The 19,712-nt window shown below is 41.2% G+C and overlaps 1 long non-coding RNA gene across 1 annotated transcript in view; it reads right to left on the reverse strand.

The window, feature by feature from the left end:
• Window positions 1-1,331: 1,331 nt before the first annotated feature.
• LOC144313679 (uncharacterized) overlaps window positions 1,332-19,712 on the reverse strand; it is a 30,994-nt gene continuing 12,613 nt past the window's right edge. Inside the window, exon 3 of the long non-coding RNA XR_013379308.1 lies at window positions 1,332-1,551. This is a non-coding gene — a long non-coding RNA (uncharacterized LOC144313679). The remainder of the gene's footprint in view (window positions 1,552-19,712) is intronic.

Below are 19,712 nucleotides of genomic sequence, written 5' to 3' on the forward strand. Positions count from 1 at the left end.
TTGAGACCTGCCTCTATGCTTCTTCTGAAAATCTAATGGCAGCAGCAACTAAAGGTGTCTTTTCTCTCTGATGAAGGCAACACTTTCTGACTTGTGGTTTAGTTGACTTTTCCATCAGCTCTCCAAAAGTTTCTGAAAGAGGACTGCAGGGTGAACACTGCAGACTGGAAAATCAGACTGGCCCTGGGTCAACGACTTGCTCTAGCATCATGAGCTTAGTTAAACCCAACTCTCTAGAGGGCTCTGAAACTAGCACACTAAAACTCCACTGCAAGAGGGACTATAATTTTATTTTATTTTTTTTTTGTTTTTTTTTGTTTGTTTTTATTTTTATTTATTTATGATAGTCACACACAGAGAGAGAGAGAGGCAGAGACACAGGCAGAGGGAGAAGCAGGCTCCATGCACCAGGAGCCCGACGTGGGATTCGATCCCAGGTCTCCAGGATCGCGCCCTGGGCCAAAGGCAGGCGCCAAACCGCTGCGCCACCCAGGGATCCCGGGACTATAATTTTAAATGCTGTTTTGGACAAGGGGTCTCATTTAATTTAGCAGAAAGTTACCCTTGGCCAACATCCCTTCCAGCTCCTCTTCCAGCCGAGAGGAGGTCTGGGACCAAAGGCTGGTGGGAGGTTGTGCTCAGTGGGAAAGCTGCTGGTCTGAGTTGAGAGCCAGAGCCTCTCCAGCATGGGATGAGCTCGGGAGAGCACCCTGAGGGTGTAGGGGATCCAAGGAGAGTGTTGCATTTTGTTCTCAAGCTTTTTGGCACCAATACATCCTACAGACCCGTGAGCAGGGAGCAGATGAGCTTCCCCTCCTGCCCACTCATGAGGCCATCACTGTGACTTCTGCTGATCCCGTACTTTTTTGTGTATGCATCTTTAGTTGTCTGGATTTTTCCCTTGAATTAAGAAAGAACTCCAGAGTGAATCAAGGGGTATGAGAGTAGGAAGTGAAGGCCCCCAAACCTGGAATCACATCCCTGGTTATTCTTTAGGCAAGGAGTAAATATTTATGAAATATTTGTTGAATACTGAATTGCTACATAGACACGTGTCTGTATTCCTAAGCATTTACTATAGTAATGCTTCACCACCTTTGCCCATTGGGAAGCACTCATATATTATCCCATTTTTGACAGGTTAAAGTGACCCACACCAAATTAAGCAATTTCTTAATGGCAGCAGAGACATCAGTTAGCAGAACTGGAATTTCAGATCCCTTCATGATGAGCTGTGCTAACGCACATACCTTTCAGTATTAAAAATACCATGTATAGACTATTCCTTGATAAAAAAAAATGCAGAAAATAGGTGATGAGTAACATGTATGTTAAATGTTAAATTGTTTTCTATATTTTTATGTTAGGCAGAAAGGGCAGAACACATGACCATAATTCTGATTTTTTTGACGTAGTGCTGGCCTAGGGTTATTTCTGTTTCTCAGGAAACAGCTTGAACTGCATTAACTACGCAGTTGCGTTCTTAAAAAATTCATTTTCAGTATAATCCCAGCAGACATCAGATGAGACACTTCCAGTATTTGTAGTCACCTGGAATAAAATACAGAAAGAAGTACAAGCTTGTGTAAAGAAGGACAAGTGTCACACCATGCACAAGTTTAATACTGTTAATAGCTAACTGTGTATGGTAATTATATTTTCTAAACCAAAGTCTGGCATATGATCTGGAAAATACATGTGGGAACAATATGGCAAATATTAACAACCAGAATGGTCTCAGAATATTTGGATGATCTTCTTCCTGTATTATTAAACATGAAGAAAGTATTTTGGGATAACTTGGAAAGACATGAACATTCAATTCATATTGACTTTAATTGTATCTTTTCAATTCCTGTACTGCATATTTGCCTACCTCTCACATATCTGAAATAACCATTAGTAATGACAATTCAGCTTTAGAATCTTAAATATTAAAATCTTAAATGTTAAACTTCAGATCCTATGTTGTTGATTTTTCCCCTAATAAACTCCAAAGACTATGGTCTATAAAGGTATCAGAAAATGGTACATTGAATGATGTCAATGTAGGCAGACATAGTGGCCTCTTTGATTTAAAAATCTCTGTTTTCTCTGAATTATGGAGCTGCTTTGATTTATTCTGAAGTTTAATTACTGCCAGATACATTGTTATTTCCTTGATTTGAAAGAAAAATAAGAAGAACTCAGAGAATTAAAATAGCTAGAAAAACTCGACTTACTATCTACCACTATCAATGCTCAGATACAGAAAAAGAACAAACAGCCAAACCAACATATGGCCGATTGGCTCCTGGCCTCAAGGAGCCTCTAAGGAAACCAGACCAATATAGAGATAATTGCAATACAATGTGGCAAGGTCTTGATGGGGCAAGAGTTCACACCAGGAGCTAAAGAACAGCTACTTGCCCTCCATCACACAGCCAATGAGCAGTTGGACAACATCATCCAGCATGGTGGATACCTCATGGCACCGCCTCTCAGATAGCTTCCATTGAAGCGGAGTGCTCAGGATTTCACAGAATGTATAGAAAACATACTTAAGGGGATAAAGATAGGTGGTTGTCTTGAGGATAAGCCTTACATCACCTAGCATGCTGTATATAGTGATCTGTTTCTGCTCAAGAAGGTTTTAATGTCCAGTCTTAAGAGTAGGTACAAAAAAGTAAAGCACAGGAAAGCAGGCACTTCTTGACAAGCTGCAAATTGTAAACTTAATACACAGTCGTTTCTATGGTCAGATTAGACTTGATTAGGAACCAACAATGTATTTGCTCATTTACGCATTCTAAGAATTTGATATTGGCCCAGTTACTAACCTCATCTTCCTCATCTGTAAAATGGGACATTAGTATCTATCTCAGAGGGTTGGGGTGAGGATTAAATGAAATAAGCCATGTAAAATACTTGGAATTTCACCTGCTACATAGTTCTGTTTTCCCTATATATTTTTAAAGATTTATTTATTTATTTTCTATATATATAAGAATGCATGTGTGCTCCTGTGTGGGGAGGGACAGAGGAAGAGAGAAGCAGAGAGGCAGACTCCCTGCTGAGCAGGGAGCCCAACATGGAGCTCGATCCCAGGACCCCAAGACCATGACCTGAGCCGAGATCAAGAGTCTGCCACTTAACCAACTGAGCCACCCAGGCGTCCCCATAGTTCTATTATATTTTTAAGCCAAAATATAGTGTCTGAAGTAGAGATATTAATGAAAGGGAATAGATACAGTTTAAATAATTTGGTTTAGGAGAAAGGCAGAATTTATACTCTGAAATCTTCCTTTGTTCTTTTATTTATTATTCATGTGAGAATCATTTGTTAAAAATAGCATCCTTATCTTTCAGAGTGTCACACTGAAATATTTGTGGATGAAATTATGTGGTAGCTGGGATTTATGTAAAAATATTATAGTGGGTGGGGGCTTAAGAAGGAGGGAGTATAGAAATGAAGCACGATGAGCCATATGTTGATCATTGTTGAAGCTGCAATAGGCATGTGAAGCTTAGTTAGATTCGTCTTTATTTCTGTGTATGTTTGAATCTGTACATGAAAGTTAAAAAATAATAGTAAGGTCAGGATTCGTAGCTACTCTCTGTTTCTATGTATATATTCTCTGATGGAGATCGAATGTCCAATTTTTCTTTTCAAACCAGGCAAGCATGAATTTATGTCAACCTGATGCAGAAATCATGTTGCTACGGCAACTCGTCACCATATTAAATAATTGCAGAGTCAAAAATGGCAGCAGGTTTCCTTCAGGAGATGATCTGAGTATCAGAGAGAGAAACCCACCTCAAAGATCCTTCCCAGCCATCCCACACCCTCAAAGAGCCTCCATCCTTTGCTTACCTTAAAGGACTGAAAGGTGTAGATGCCAACTGAGTTTGGAGCCCAAAAGATTGGGGGATGGGGAGCCTCTGCTACAGACCCCTGGAAGAAGTCACCTATATTCAGAGCGAGCTCTCTCCCTATGACTGGGCTTCCCATGGGGTCTGCAGAGCCTGGGGAAGGGCCCCTGGTTGTCAAGCAGTGAGATCTCCCTAGGAAGAGAGACCATCAGCAAACATCTGTTTCTTTTCTTTTATGCTCTTTCCCAAATTTGGGAATGACAAATGGTCAAGGACAAGAAACGGAGCTCAATCCCAACTTCCTGCACAGAGGACCATTTCCAGAGAGGTTCACCATGTGTTTTTAGAATCATAAGTAAACCGTGGTGTGGTCAAGGATCTCTGGGCATCATTAAGTCCATGTCTATGCCTTCAGAAAGATCTCCTCTAAACACCCCAGAGGGGGCTTAAGGAGCAACCTGAAAGCAGAGGGACCCCAGGACAGAGGCATGTAGGTTCATTCTGCAATACACACTAGGCCCTCTCGGCTTTGATCATTAGGGATCGGTGGTTGTGGTCCCCACTCCTTCACCTGTTTGCCAGATCATCCTGAGCAAGTCATTCAATCTGTGTGTTCATTTGTTTGTTTGCTTAAAAAAAAAAAAAAAAAAAAAAAGATCCCAAGGTTCTGATGAGGATGAAACAGGATAAAATCTGAGGAATGTGTGAGTAATTGCTACTCGAGTGAAGTGGGGCGCCGTCATTCCTTTTTCCTGTCCCCCCTTCTTTCCTCTTTCTCCCTTACTCTCTCATTCCCTTTCTCTCCCTTCCTCCCTTCTTCCTTCTTTTTAAAGAATTCTACAAACCAGCCTGAGGTGTTGTTTTTTTTTTTTTTAGCATGTCCCCTGGACATAGTCCTCTCACATTTTCAGCAATTAGTTTAATTCTAAGCATCTGGGCATCATCAGTAAGCACCCAGTGCACTGCACGCTAGTTCTTGGGTTTAATCGTGCATCGCATTCCCTGATAGTGAGTACACTAACCCTCAGTGCAGTCTTTCTCCTTCAAGCTCCCTCCAGCCAATTGAATTCAATACTTTATTCTTCACACGAATGTGAGGTGTCTCTGAAAATTGCCTACACGGCGGTACAACCTGGGAAGCTAGCTACCTGGGATTTCATCTACTCAATCAAGAAGTTGCCTTTATTATGGGAGTAATGAAATGTTTATTTTGGCTGAGCCAACAGGGAGAGAGGTTTTTTTTGTTTTTTGTTTTTTTATGTTTTCCCAACACTTGGTGCTGGCTGCAAGAAGCCCCCAGCATCCTGCTTGGCATCAGGGATTCAAAACATTTTTAAAGTGACAGAACGTCTGTGCTGGTGTGTATTTTAATATATCTCAGTGGTTTTGAACAGGCTGTTTTTCACGAGGCTGCTTCTGTTCTGGTTGATTTTTTTCCCCCCAGGTAGAAATACTGACAAATGTAAACAGTCCTTATTTAAAGCTTTTTTTCTTTTTCTTTTCACCCTTGAAAATGGTCATTCCAAATCCTGTCTTTGGCTTTCAGAATACGTGATGCCCGTCAGGCCATTGAATGGTATGTTAATTACAAATTGATTGAGCATGTCTCCATTTAGTTGCCACAGCATGCTGGCTATGGAGAGTGAAGCACATTTCTCCTCACGGGCTCCCCATGGGGTAGAGGCCCCAGAGCATACAGGGGCTGAGGCATGAAATGCAGCACACACAGGAAGGAACCTGCATGCATGAGGGAGAGGAATAAAAGTGTAGGACAAAGTCTCAGGGAACCCAAAGGGCAATGGGGAGCCACGGTAAGTCCTAGAGCAGTGACACAATGAAACCTGTTAAGAACCACCTAACTTGTGGTTTCCTCTGGTTTCTCTGGTAGTCTATAACAATCAGATCAGATTGTAAGGCAATCTACTCAATGGCCAGTCAAATGACAGATAATGGTCTAGATAGGGTTCAAACCTACTAAGTCTGAGATGTGCCAGTATGAGACAAAAACACTAATACACTGTAATCATACTTATTAACCCAAAGATTTAAAACTAGCAATGGAGGGGCACCTCGGTGGCTCAGTGGTTGAGCATCTGCCTTCGGCTCAGGTTGTGATCCCAAAGTCATGGGGTGGAGTCCCACATCGGGCTTCCCACCGGGAGCCTGCTTCTCCCTCTGCCTATGTCTCTGCCTCTTTCTCTGTGTCTCTCATGAGTAAATAAATAAAATCTTTTTTAAAATTTAAAAATATATAAAAATAGCTGTAGAACATCTTCATTTCTAAGAAACATATGCCAAGGATTTGTTAAGAAAAGGGTCCTTTGGAATTAAAGAGCTTTGTGAAGAAGATCCCTCACTCTTAGCAATATTTACAACATCATAAAAAACAGATGTTGAAATTCATGCAACCATTGCAAAATCCTGCATGAAGAAACAGGTAAAGTCTTCCCATTAAAGCAGCTTAAACTCCAACTCAGAAAATAGCTACATAAAAGATGCCAGACCCATCCATCAAACACACAGACTATTTATATGCTGTAAATGTCAGTCATATTCCCAGGACTACCAGTTTAGAAGTAAAAAAGGTGTCCAATCAATAGGCACCATCTCATATTTCTCAGAACTTGGTGTGACTCACTTGGTAGGAGCTCCAGCCCTACCCTCAGATTCCCAGATTCCTCCCAGACACTTCCAAGGTTTGAGGAAGAAGGGACAGTTGGAGAGGTGCAAGCGGTCTTTCTTGGTTTCCGAGACTATTGAGCAATGTTCCTTCTCCCCTGGGCCAGCTCAGGGCAGGCTGTCATGGATGGCCAGGAGTGGGAGAAGGAGGGCCTAACAGGACTAACTGAGACTCCATGCTAAGTATGAGTATGCCTCCACCTCCACAGCTACTAGGACTGCCTTTTTCTGCTTCCTGTGTTCCATGGAAGCTTTAGTGAAGGCAGCTCTTCATTTTTCCCTTTCCCATTTACCCAGTCTAATTATTATAAGCAAGAGCTCTGAAGTCAGACACACTTGGGATTTGAGACTCAACTACTCTTCTAACTTTGTGGCCAAGGGCAAGTCACTGAGTCTCAGTTTTCCCAGCTATAAAATGGGAACGATCATAATAGTACCTCTGTAATTAGAGTGTCTTCAAGATTAGATTAACTGATTCATGTAAAAGGCTAATCCTAGTGCCTGATCTTGGTAAACGTGTTCCCATGGACGTTACTACACTTGTCAGTGTTGCTGTACTTCTGCCACCAGTCCCCTTCACGGTGGCATTTGCCCATTCGGCCAGGAGTCAGTGGGAGACAAGGCAAGAGGGCAATCTGCTTGATCCACACTAAGCTATTGTATGGAAACCGCGAAGTGCTTAACACAATGTCTGGCATCTGCCTTCAGTGCAGGTCCTGATCCCAGGGTGCTGGGATCGAGTCCTGAACTGGGCTCCCTACAGGGAGCTTGCTTCTCCCTCTGCCTGTGTCTCTGCCTCTCTCTGTGTCTCTCATGAATAAATAAATAAAATGAAAAAAAAAAAGAAATAGTCCTTCCCATCTTTAAGCACATGTCTATTGCTTGTACGAAGGGCACACTTCTGTCCTTGGGGTTTTCTTTTTATCATTTTTAAGCTTTTTGGAAAGATCAGAAATATATCTATCTCAGCGTTGTTATTGTTAACCTTTGTGTCCCCTGGAGCACCTCTCTTGTTTCCTTCCCACCTCTTGAAAAACTCATCCTACCCCTGGATCAGCACCAGGAGAGTCCCCATCTTTCATGGGGAGTGTGTAGCATCCTCAGCCCCCAGAGCATGGACAACAGCTGCTCCAGCCTCCCCTCCTCTCCAGATTCTGCTCTGCTCAACACAGCAAGCCTTGGCCTGTCAAGAGTCTTCATGCCAGTGAAGGAGTCCTGAGACTTTTTTAAGTAAACGCGACACCCAACATGTGGCTCCAATTCACAATCCAAGATCAAGAGTCACATGCTCTACCAACTGAGCCAGCCAGGCATCCCTAGACTATTTTAAATATTTCATAAAGGGACACCTGGGTGGCTCAAGGGTTGAGCATCTGCCTTCAGCCCAGGGTGTGATCCTGGAGTCCTGGGATTGAATCCCACATCGGGCTCCCTGAATGGAGCCTGCTTCTCTCTCTGCCTATGTCTCTGCCGCTCTCTGTGTGTCTCTCTCATGAATAAACAAAATCAAAATTAAAAATTAAAAAAAAATAATAAAATAAATATTTCATAAAGTCTAACAAGAGTCATCTATGGGCATGCTATAAAAGTACCCATGTCTGATTAAAATGCCGTGAGTCATGGCAAGAGGCAAGAAGTACATCGGCGACATGAGGCAGTACTTTGTCCCTCCTGCTGATCAGATGCTCTGAACTTAAAAAGCAGAAAACCAAAAAATGATCATTTCTTGGGGATCCCTGGGTGGCTCAGCGGTTTAGTGCCTGCCTTCAGCCCAGGGCGTGATCCCAGAGTCCCGGGATCGAGTCCCACATCGGGCTCCTTGCATGGAGCCTACTTCTCCCTCTACCTGTGTCTCTGCCTCTTTCTCGCTCTCTCTCTCTCTCTTTCTCTCTCTCTCTCTTTGTGTGTGTCATGAATAAATAAATAAAATCTTTTTTTAAAATGATCATTTCTTTTTTCTATGATGGGAGGTAATAGGAAGAGTTCTTGGTGGTTAAAGCCTGGCTGCCTCTGCCTTACTCAATTCTGTTTTACCAATAACAAATTTTCATGAAAATTGAACCAAAGGAGGGCAAAACAGGTTATACAAAAATGTAAGGATATTATGAGCCTTAAAGGGCCTGGTTTCCATAAAACCCAAAAGCCATGCTTAGCTTCATGAGGGAAATGTACTGTTGCTTTTCAAGAGCATCATACTCAAAAATGCTTAATTTTCTGAGCACCTATCAAGTAAAGGGTAGAGAAACTTGGACTGGACTCCTCTGCCCTCCCTAAACCGTAGAGTAAGGCATCCAATAAGCTATTTTGATCATACTTTTAAAGAACTTTCATTCTATCTTTATATTTTTCTGGTGATGACTCCGACCACATTGCTTAATGAGGCCTCAGAATCCATACCACTTTAAACCCACAGAAGAGAGGGGTAGCCTGGAGGGACTATTTCACAGCTTGGGCAAGGTGATGAGTATTTCCAGTTTGTGCTCTTCGGCCTCATTAACACTCATTCTTATAGTTTATTGTTCTCTGAATTGATCATATTAATAAATAAAGCATGTGTAGGGAGGAATCTCCTAAAAAAGGAGCTCACTCATCCTTGAAAGATTTGTTTCTTTAAGTGTCTGCTTGGGGAAAATGCTGTGGTAGCATTAATAGACAACAGCATTTTAATTATGAATCTAATATATTTGTATCACAAAACCTGGCATTTTCAACGATAAAGCACTGTGATTACAAGAAGCATTTTTAGAAATAATAAAACCTCTGCTGAATATGTTCATGAACCACATTAAGATTCAATTTCAGCTCTCATTAGTAATATCAACTAATACAGGTGGGTTGATTATTTTAAAATGTATTAAGTGTAAATTGATTTTGTATTCTCAGAAATAATATTGAGGGACATTCTTTAGTCACTCCCAGGCCTCCTGCCCCAGCTCCTGACCTTTAGGTCTCTAATTGTGGAATATTCTAATTACAAACAGCTTTTTTATTTTCATTATATTATCTTGACTATCTGAAAGATCCTAGCTGCACTTTGCTTCCCACCAAACTTGGGTTTGTCTGTTTAATGGGAGCCAGGGTCCAGTTTGGGGATAAACTCAGGACACCAAGTCCAGGGCAGAAGCTGGGGAGACTGGCGGACAGTGTCCCAAGGGCAGGCTCATGAGGCAGCTGCATCATTTCCAGACTTTTCCTCTCACAAGACAGAAGAATAGCAGAGCCAGTGACCTCACATCTAAGTCACAGCATTAGTTTGTCATGTAACATGAATTAAGACTTTTTGACTATGACTTTATTCCACTTCTGGCTAGATCATGAAGCACTGATTGCCAACGTCCCCTGGGACCTGTAGCAAGGGATCTGGATATTCATACCTCTTTCGTTTGTTCACAAAATCCATTTCAGAGTATGTCTCATAAACATGCTAAAATAATTATATGCTTCCTAGGAGATTTCATCTTTGCCCCAGATGAAAGAAAGAAAGAAAGAAAGAAAGAAAGAAAGAAAGAAAGAAAGAAAGAAAGAAAGAAAGAAAGAAAGAAAATGAAAAATTAGAGAATTCAAGACCTTAACTGATTAGCTATCCAGTGCAGAAAACACTGGTCAAGGAGGACTTAGGGTGCAATAAGATGGGGGAAGGGAGAAGCATTTCTGGGCAAAAGAGCAGAAGGTGCAAAGGCTTGGAGGCAGGACACGTTGGAGAGCAGGCTGGTCTTACCACGTGTGGGGCCCGAGGGGGTACTGGGCCTAGTTGAGAATTGCCTTAAATTTCAGGCTTTTGTCTGAGGAGGAGGAGGAGGATTATCTCCATAAACACATTTTATACTTAGGTTGTTTTGTTTAAAAAACAAACATAGGTGTGGTTGGCCATACCCTGTGTTATATAGCCTGCTTTTTCACCTAAGCTGTATATCATAAACATTTTCAATGTTTTTCATTAGAGTCATTTTAAAATGCAAAGTACCCATTCAACCATTCCTTGGTAATTAGGTAGTTAGATTTTTTCAACATTTTTATTATTATTATAAATTGGAGTAGTGCTGAGTAACTCTGTGCATAAAGCATTTCCTCTTATTTAAAAGTAATTCTGTGTCAGGTTATGTTCCTAGATGTCACACCAGCAATATGTGCCAACGTCCCCTTAATTTCCTTGCTAATGTGACTGTTTGCTTGATGGGTAAAAAATCACGATCTTCTAGTTTCAGCTTACATTCCTTTGATGTCTAGGAAAACTTAATAGGTCTCCGTGTTTTTCAACAAGTATTCTTAGAGTGATAGGTAGGGTCATAAAGTAATTTAGTGAGTAGATAAAGAGAACAAGTTTGGTATCTTACATCCCAGTATATCTGTGGAATGCACAGACCAGCAAAACAATTTTAGACTAGGCTAAAGGTCTTTTTTTTTTTTTTCTAAAGGTCTTTTTAAAGCTATATTATTGTTTAAAAAACAATGTTTTTTAAAGGCTAAATTCTGCTTTGGAAGAAAGATATTAAGACAAGTTAATAAACTCTATCTTTAGACATGTACAGATAGTGAAATCAAATATTCATATGGCTGAGATACGAGAGGAATCTGTTTATGTGGTTTGGGCACAAATCTATGCCTAAACCAGTGTCCAAGTATCTAAGAACTTTCCTTTTCTGTTAATAGGAACATCTTTTTTTGACCACTGGATGTGTCTGAAAAGATCTCATGGGAGGGGAGCTCTGTGGGAAACTCCGATGGTTTTATCTATCATTACTATTACTATTTTATTACCATTTTTTACTATTTTGACCATTTTTAAAAATTGAGACATAATTGACATATAGACCAATGATTTAAAATAGTGGCTTCATTGAACAACCCCACACACAGGAAAGCTGTGTTTTCCAGCCTATTAGGACAAACTCCCAAATCAATTTACAGCTGTATTCATGAAACGCTCAGAGCAAGATAGCTGGTGAATCCACTTCAAAGCTCAAGTTCTAAGTGGGACTTTCTCCCCTTCCAGCTGCCTCCAGGGTAGGACCCTGCTCTTAAAAAGATTTGTTTGAAAAGTATGTAAAACTGGACGGGTTCTCCATGAAATAATTACCACCACTGAGCCAAAGCCAGGCCTCAGATGGCACAGAAGCCTGAGGTCTGCCTATTACGTGAAAAGCAAGCCCGTGGACTGAGAATGGTTCTGGTGGTGAGTAGAACCATCCTGTGCTTGGGGTTGTTTCCCACCATTAAGTTGATGCACCCTAGAGGCCAGCCCTGGAACCCCAGCACTGAAAGCCCCACAGACCAGTGCAGAGCTGGCTTCTGGTGGCCCAACCCGTAAAACCCCGGATCTGGCCTCTTAGGGACTGGGAGCCTCTCTTTGCTGACAGCGCTGATTGGGTCATGGACAAGGAAAGCCTCTGGAGTCCACAAATTGCCACAAATTACTCAGTCCTGCTCTTAGCCCAGGCCAAGGAGAAATGCATGTGGAGAAACCTGAATGGGCTTTTTTCCATTGCTGCCATTCCTTCAGCAGGTACGGTGCAGGGGCCACAGCCCCCACCATCAATGTGTGTGTCCTGCAGTCCCAAGCCCAGTGCCTATGTAATACGTTGTGGAACGCCTGGATGGCTCAGCGGTTGAGCATCTGCCTTCGGGGTCTGGAATCGAGTCCCACATTGGGCTCCTTGAGGGGAGCCTACTTCTCTCTCTGCCTGTGTCTCTGCCTCTTGCTCTGTGTGTGTCTTTCATGAAATAATAAAATCTTAAAAAAAAAAAACAAAAAACCTTGTGGAAGCCAGTTGTTTAAAACTGCTTTTAGAAAATGCTGTCAGAACTCCAAATGGCACTCCAGGCTAAACACTGAAGATAATGACTCCTTAAGGTGCAGTCAGCATAAAGCCACCGAGGATAAGGCTTAGCCTCTCGGCCATGGTAGCATGTTCTTATCTTGGAGCCTCTGACATACTCTTTTGGGCCACCTCCATATGCATCAGATTAAAGGAGCAAGAGCGTTTTTGCCAAAACCCTTCTTGTGGAAAGCCAGGGTGACTAGACCGACCCTCTTTGGTTCAGTGTATTTGTGATAATCAACAAGTGGGGCATGAGCAAAGGACCTGAGGAGATCTGAAAAGTCACTCTAATGTATTTTCTGCCTCGGGACAGAGGGAATGTTCATTTAGGGGACTTGTTTTCTTCCATGCTCCTGAAACTGGACACTACTCTGGGGAGGGAAGAGCATGGAGAGCTGAGACAGCATAAAGAAAAGGATAATTAATCAGGTTGTTACTTGGCATACAGCCACAGCTTCCTTGGCAACATGGATCCTTCAGCTGTCAGCAATCAGAGTACGGGCAACTTTCAATTATCAACGCTATTGGAGGGGGCAGTGATGTGGATAATCCAAAACAGCAGATAATCCCTCCAAATCATTTAATTTATCTTTTGAATGGTTTTCACATGTACACATATGCAAACACACGTGATTCTTTCCTTCCTCATTATGTTCTGTGTAGGCCAAAAATAAAATTGATGTGCTTTCCTTGGGCATACACCAATTGATAAGAAAGTTGACTGAAGGAAGCTAGTCCTTGGATTAAACATTTTCCATGGATCATCCACTCATGGATAGTCAAGGGCTTAATATATTGATTTCATAGACTCATAGCACTGGAAGGAACCAGGAAATCATTCAATTCCAACCCTTTGCTTTGCAGAGGAAAAAACTAAGTCCTGGAATATTTGCCTAAAACCCTATAGCTAGCTAAATGCCCCTCAGTTGTCATCATTTAATTCACAAGATTTCTCCTCCCACTGACTGTCCTTTTAACCAGTTTCTTGCCCAGTGGGGAAAGTCATAGGAACTTCTCATGACTGCATTGATGCTAAGATGCCAGGCCCCAGACCAGAGGCCCTAACCCTGGCAGCAATTCAGAATTACCCAAGTATATTTAAAATACCTCTGACCAATTATAATATTTTTTTAATTTTTTTTTATTTATTTATGATAGTCATACAGAGAGAGAGAGAGAGAGAGAGAGGCAGAGACATAGGCAGAGGGAGAAGCAGGCTCCATGCACCGGGAGCCCAACGTGGGATTCGATCCCTGGTCTCCAGGATCGCGCCCTGGGCCAAAGGCAGGCGCCAAACCGCTGTGCCACCCAGGGATCCCCCTCTGACCAATTAAACTGGAATCTGGAATTGGGGCTGGAGCATACCTCAGATGAAAACCAGGCATCAGAGTTTTAAAAGTTCCCAGGTGAATCCAAAGTATAATCAAGGTTGAGGATCACTGCCCAGACCCAGGATCCTGACACCCTCCCCTACTAGCTACGTGGCCTCGGGAAAATCTCACCAATCTATGCCTCAGTTTTCTTCCCTATAAGACAGAACAATGAGGATGATAGTTTTAATAATTACCTGAGTTGTTGGCAGGATTAAATGATTTACTATATAGAAAATACCTACTGCAGTTCTGTATGGACCAAATGTTTGTATCCTCCCAAAGTTCATATGTTGAAATCCTTTTTTAAAAAATATTTTATTTATTCATGAGAAACACAGAGAGAGGCTGAGACATAAGCAGAGAAAGAAGTAGGCTCCCCGAGAGGAGCCTGATGCGGGACTCAATTCTGGGACCCTGGGATCACAATCTGAGCCAAAGGCAGATGCTCAACTGCTGAGCTACCGAGGTGCCCCAATATGTTGAAATCCTAACCTCCAGTATGATAGTATTTGGAGGTGGGGATTTGGGGGGATAATTAGGTCATGAGGGTGGAGTTCTTGTGAATGGAATTAGTGCCCTCAAAAAAAAAAAAAAAAAAGAGTTTGTTTTCTCTCTCTGCTCTTTGTCATGTGAGAATACAACAAAAAATCAGCTATCTGCGCACCAGGAAAGGACCTCACCAGATACCAGATCTGTCAGCACCTGGATCCTGACTTACTAGACTCCAGAACTGTAACAAATAAATGTTATCTGTTTAAGCTGCCCAGTCGATGGTATTTATCTTTTTTTTTTTTTTAAGGTTTTTATTTATTTATTTAAGAAAGAGAGAGAGAGAGCTAACAGAAGCTGGGGAGAGGCAAAGGGAAAGGAGAAGCAGACTCCCTGCTGAGTAGGCAGCAGAACATGCAGTGACCTGAATTGAAGGCAGACATTGAAACAACTGAGCCACCCAGGCACCCCTGGATATTTATTCTGTTAGAGCAGCCCAAACTGACTATCTCAAGTTCTTCATACATAGAAAACATCATGTAAACATTAGCTATTATTTTTATTGTTGTGGTGGTTACTATCCCTGCTAGTACTATTTTACAAGACCCCAAAGAAAGAACATACTAAGGGTTCTGGAAATATTGAGCTAAAAGGAAATCCCTTTTAAAAAGTTGACTTGGAATCTAGTCCACAAAATATCCAAGGAGGAGAATGTGCAGGAGAAAGTGCAGGGAAGAAAGAAATCAGCTTCTGAAAACACATTTATGGTTCAACTTGGTGGGAAAGGAACAGTATTTAAATGAGCTGGACTAAAGTGCTAACTCTGTTTAAGTTACTACAGCATTTGGCCATTTTCACTTAACACTTAGCATATTGATTTGCACTTAGCATGCAACAGTGTATGCTTAGAGTCTGAATTTAAAGCATTACTGATCCTATTGCATTACAGTCACAAATCCCTCCCCCCCCCCCTTTTTTTTAAAGATTTTTACTTGCTTATTTGACACAGAGAGAGCACAAGCAAGGGGAGCGGCAGGCAGAGGGAGAGGGAAATGCTGGATCCCTGCTGAGCAGGGAGCCTGATGGGGGGTTCCATCCCAGAACCAGGGATCATGACCTGAGCTGAAGGCAGACACTTAACCGACTGAGCCACCCAGATACCAGATACTCCTCACAGATCCCTTTGAGCACCTGTGATGCACGTTATATTGGTATGAACGTCAAAATGTATGTTTGCTTCCTGAGGCTTATAGTGTCAGGGAACACATTTGGTATCAGTTTACTTGTGATTTTAAATTGTATATTATAATTTCACTCTGATGCCAGGAATTTTTAAATTTCCCATGTTATATTTTATTAGCAAACTGAAAGATCAAAAATGATCAGTTACTTGCCTTTAGAAATCGGCCTATTTACCATTCCTTCACAAAGTGGCAATCAGTTTTGTTCTAAGGAAGTAAAACTATAAAAGCAGCTTCAGGCAGCTGAAACTCACATGCTTCTCACTAAATGCTGCTTATAAAAATGTTAGCAAATGAGTTCCTTTCTAAACCAACAATTACTATCTACAAAAAAATTTGAGACTAATCATTTCTAATAACACAGATAAGCATCATGATATTTGTATATCATAAGTGCTACAAGATTTCAGAATTTAGTTCACTTCTCCCAGTAAAGAAACAATGTCAGAGTTAACTCATGACTTTATTTATTTATTTATTTTTAACTCATGACTTTAAAGACTTTCTTTAATAGAGAAGTTTCACTCACTGCATTTTTTTGGCAAGTTGTATTTATGTGTAACATACATCCAGAAAAGCATACCAATCGCAAGTGCACACAGCTTGATGAATTTTCTCAAAGTGTACAAACCCGTGTAAGGAACAGCTTTATGAAGAAGCTGAACATTCCCAATACACAGGGCCCTATCATGCCCAGTACAGCCTCCACATAACTCCAATCCTGATTTCTAACACCATAGGCTACTTCACCTTTAGAAAATGTTCTCTTTTAAGATAAACACCTATTTTTACGGAAATGGAATCATATGGTGTGGACCCTCTTGTTCCTGACTTTTTTTGCCCACCATGTGACATCCATGTATCCTGTCTCATACAGCTATAGTTTCCTGTTGTTGCTGTGTAGTATCCCCTTGTATAAATGTGCTACAATGTTTTTATCCACTCTCCTGTTGGTAGACATTTTGATTGCTTCTGGTCTAAAGCCAATAGAATAGTGCTGCTATGAGGATTCTAGTACATGCCTATACCTTTTTGTGGGCTCTATGCCTAGCAGTAGAATTGCTGAGCCTCAAGGTATAGGACTTGTATGTGTTTAGCTTTAGTAGATATTCCCAGTTTTCCAAAGTGATTGGACTACTTTATACTCCTACCAGCAGAGTATGATCATTCCAGTTGCTCTACATTCTCACCAACCTTTGATATTACATTCCTTTCTAATTTTAGCTATTTTCCCACTAAACACTTTAAGAGGGGCACCTGGGTGGCTCAGTGGTTGAGCATCTGCCTTTGGCTCAGGTCATGATCTTGGGGTCCTGGGATCGAGTCCTGTATCAGGCTCTCTTCAGGGAGCCTGCTTCTCCTCTGCCTATATCTCTGCATCTCTCTGTGTGTCTCTCATGGATAAATAAATAGCTTTTTAAAAAAAAGAAAAAAAGAATCTTGTGAGTGATGATATTGGGGAAGGCCAATAAGCCTGTCCTTGCACTGGGCCAGGTCTGTCAGTCTGTGGGGACTGGTAACGCATAACAGTCCCTGTAGGCCCCACACATTCCTGGCTGAGCTCCTTCAGAAATGAGAAAAAGGGAAGATGATGGAAAGGGACCTAGTTCTTACTGAGGATGCTCCCATGAATGTCACACACTCTAATCCCTGGAACAGTTCACAAATATTTGCTTAGGGGCTCCCATGTTGGAGCCTTATCAGGAACCCAGGACCTGCCCTCACACAGTTTACAGTAATTCCCTTGATGCCTTGGAAGGGTGTCTCTGGCAGCCAGCCACACTGGGCACAGCAAACTGGATCAGGGAGGAACTGAAACAGGGAGGTGCTACACATCTAGGCATAGAGGAGCAGGTGCTAGAAACAGTGAGGCAAAATTTCCAATGGTTTCACCTACTCACTTTCCACCTCCATAAAAGTGAGTTTACTTTCTTTGAAAATTCAGACTCTCACCCTAAAGTGAGTTAATTTTTTGGCTTAGTATTTTGAATGCTAAATACTTTCTGCTTAAGACTTCCTTGGGGGGTCTTGGGCTAGTCCTACATTACTGGGCCTGTTGCCATCATGGTTTTCTCTGTATCTCTAGGGTACTGCTCCTCAGTAACTCTGAATGCTTACAAACTTTTACCACAAGAACTCATTAAACACAAATCTACTTTCCTGACACTATTGGCCCTCCTTACCTGGTGTAACACCTATGGGAACACACCTAGGGTTTAGAGTTCAACAGACTAATTTTTGAAACTTCTAGCTGCAAAATCATAGCTCCCTGAGCTTTAGTGTCTTCAACTGGTTCTCTGAAGATTAAATTAGATTAACTTGTGTAAAAATATTTAGTACTGCCCCTGGCAGACATTGGGCATACAATAAGCAATAGATAATATTATTAGCTATAATTTAACATCTCACTTGTATTAGTCTGGATCCTCCAAAAAAAACAACAATAGGATATAAATAGAGAAAGAGATAGAAAGAGAGGAAGAGATGGCAGGGGGGGTGGGTTGTAAATTTGTCATAACCAGCTGGCTCACACAATTAACTAATTGGCTCTCCACCCAGGAGACCCAATGGTGTACTACCAGTCTGATTCCAAGTCTGAAGGCAGGAAAAGACCAATCTCCCAACTCAAAGTCAGTCTATCAGAGAGAAAATTCTTTCTTGTCCTTCCTTTTTGTTCTATTCAGATCTTCAGTGGATCATGAGGCCTACTCATAGTGGGGAAGGCCATTTGTTTTACTCAGTCTAAGATTCAAATGCTAATCTAGAAACACCCTCATAGACACACCCCAAATAATGTTTAACCAAGTATCTGGCACCTCATACCCAGTCAAGTTGACACATAAAATTAACCATCATACTAGTCAGATCATAAAGCAGTTTGAATGAGATGCCTCATTTCTGATGAAGCTGTGCTGATCCCATGGATAAGGCCACAGCTTTATGCCCAGGGAAAGTCAGGCAGCTACACGCACACACACCTTTAAAAAAAATCTCAGGTATATTTAAAACAAATATTTTAATTAAACTATATATAGTTTAAACTATATATAGCATATAACTAACATTGCTATATCAATTAAATGCACACATTTAGTAGCAACCATCAGTTCCAAGGACAAACTGATTCAGTATTCATATATCACAGGGTGAGATATATCTGGGTTTTGGGGGTGCAGGATAGTGATTCTTCATCCTGAGATTACATTGGGCAAGTCTGACAAAGGAAAATAAGAGTTTTGATATGTAACTTTAGATTTTTGAAGATATTTACCATTTAAAAAACCCTCTAAGGTAATGTTATTTGAAGATACAGATAATAAAATATTCTAAGTAACCAATATTGTGCAAACTGATTAAATGAAGTTTATGTTTTTTCAAAAGCACTGCTCATATGGGAATCACCACACCTTGTTTAACCATAGTGATAAGCACCCTTGGAAACTCACTGTTTAACTCATGGAACTTTGGACTTTGTGGAAGTGAACAAACTTCAGAATCTATTGATTGCAAATGTTGTTGGTGACTCTGCTTGGAAAACATTTCCCCAAATTTGCTTGGCACCTAAAAACTGTCTGCAACTGGTAATAATATTAAAATACTTGAGCTTACTAGTTGATAGATTCGGCTGTTACCACTACAGATATCCCTTTGAAAAAACATGTGTTTCTACACATTGACTAAAAGAGTGAATTTCTAAATATTAAGACTCTTTTCTAATTGGTTTCTTAGTTTTTTATTTTTTATTTTTTAAAAGATTTCATTATTTGGGAGGAGAAGGGGTAGAGGGAGAGGAAGAGAGAATCTTAAGCAGATTCCTGCTGAGCACAGAGCCCAAAATGGGGTTCAGTCTCACAACCCATGAGAACAGGACCTGAGCCAAAACCAAGAGTTGGATGCTTAACTGACTAAGCCACTGACATACCTCCCTTTTCTTTTAAGATTTTACTTATTTATTAGAGAGTGAGTGAGCAAGCAAGAGAGAGAGAGAGCACACAAGCAGATGAAGAGAGAGAAGCAGATTCCATGGTGAGCAGGGAGCCCGATCTGGGTCTGGATCTTGGGACTCAGAGATCATAACTTGAGCTGAAGGTAGATGCTTAAATGACTGAGCCACCCCGGAGCCTTGCCCCTATTTTTTTAAAATAAATATGTTCCTTTGAAAAATATTCTGGCACCAACAAGTAATAAAACTACACATATGCATGCATTAAATTTTAAAACTTTTCACATTGAGGTGAGGAGCAATCATTTTAATTCTG

This window comes from Canis aureus, chromosome 5, assembly GCF_053574225.1.
Source record: "Canis aureus isolate CA01 chromosome 5, VMU_Caureus_v.1.0, whole genome shotgun sequence".
NCBI lineage: Eukaryota > Metazoa > Chordata > Mammalia > Carnivora > Canidae > Canis > Canis aureus.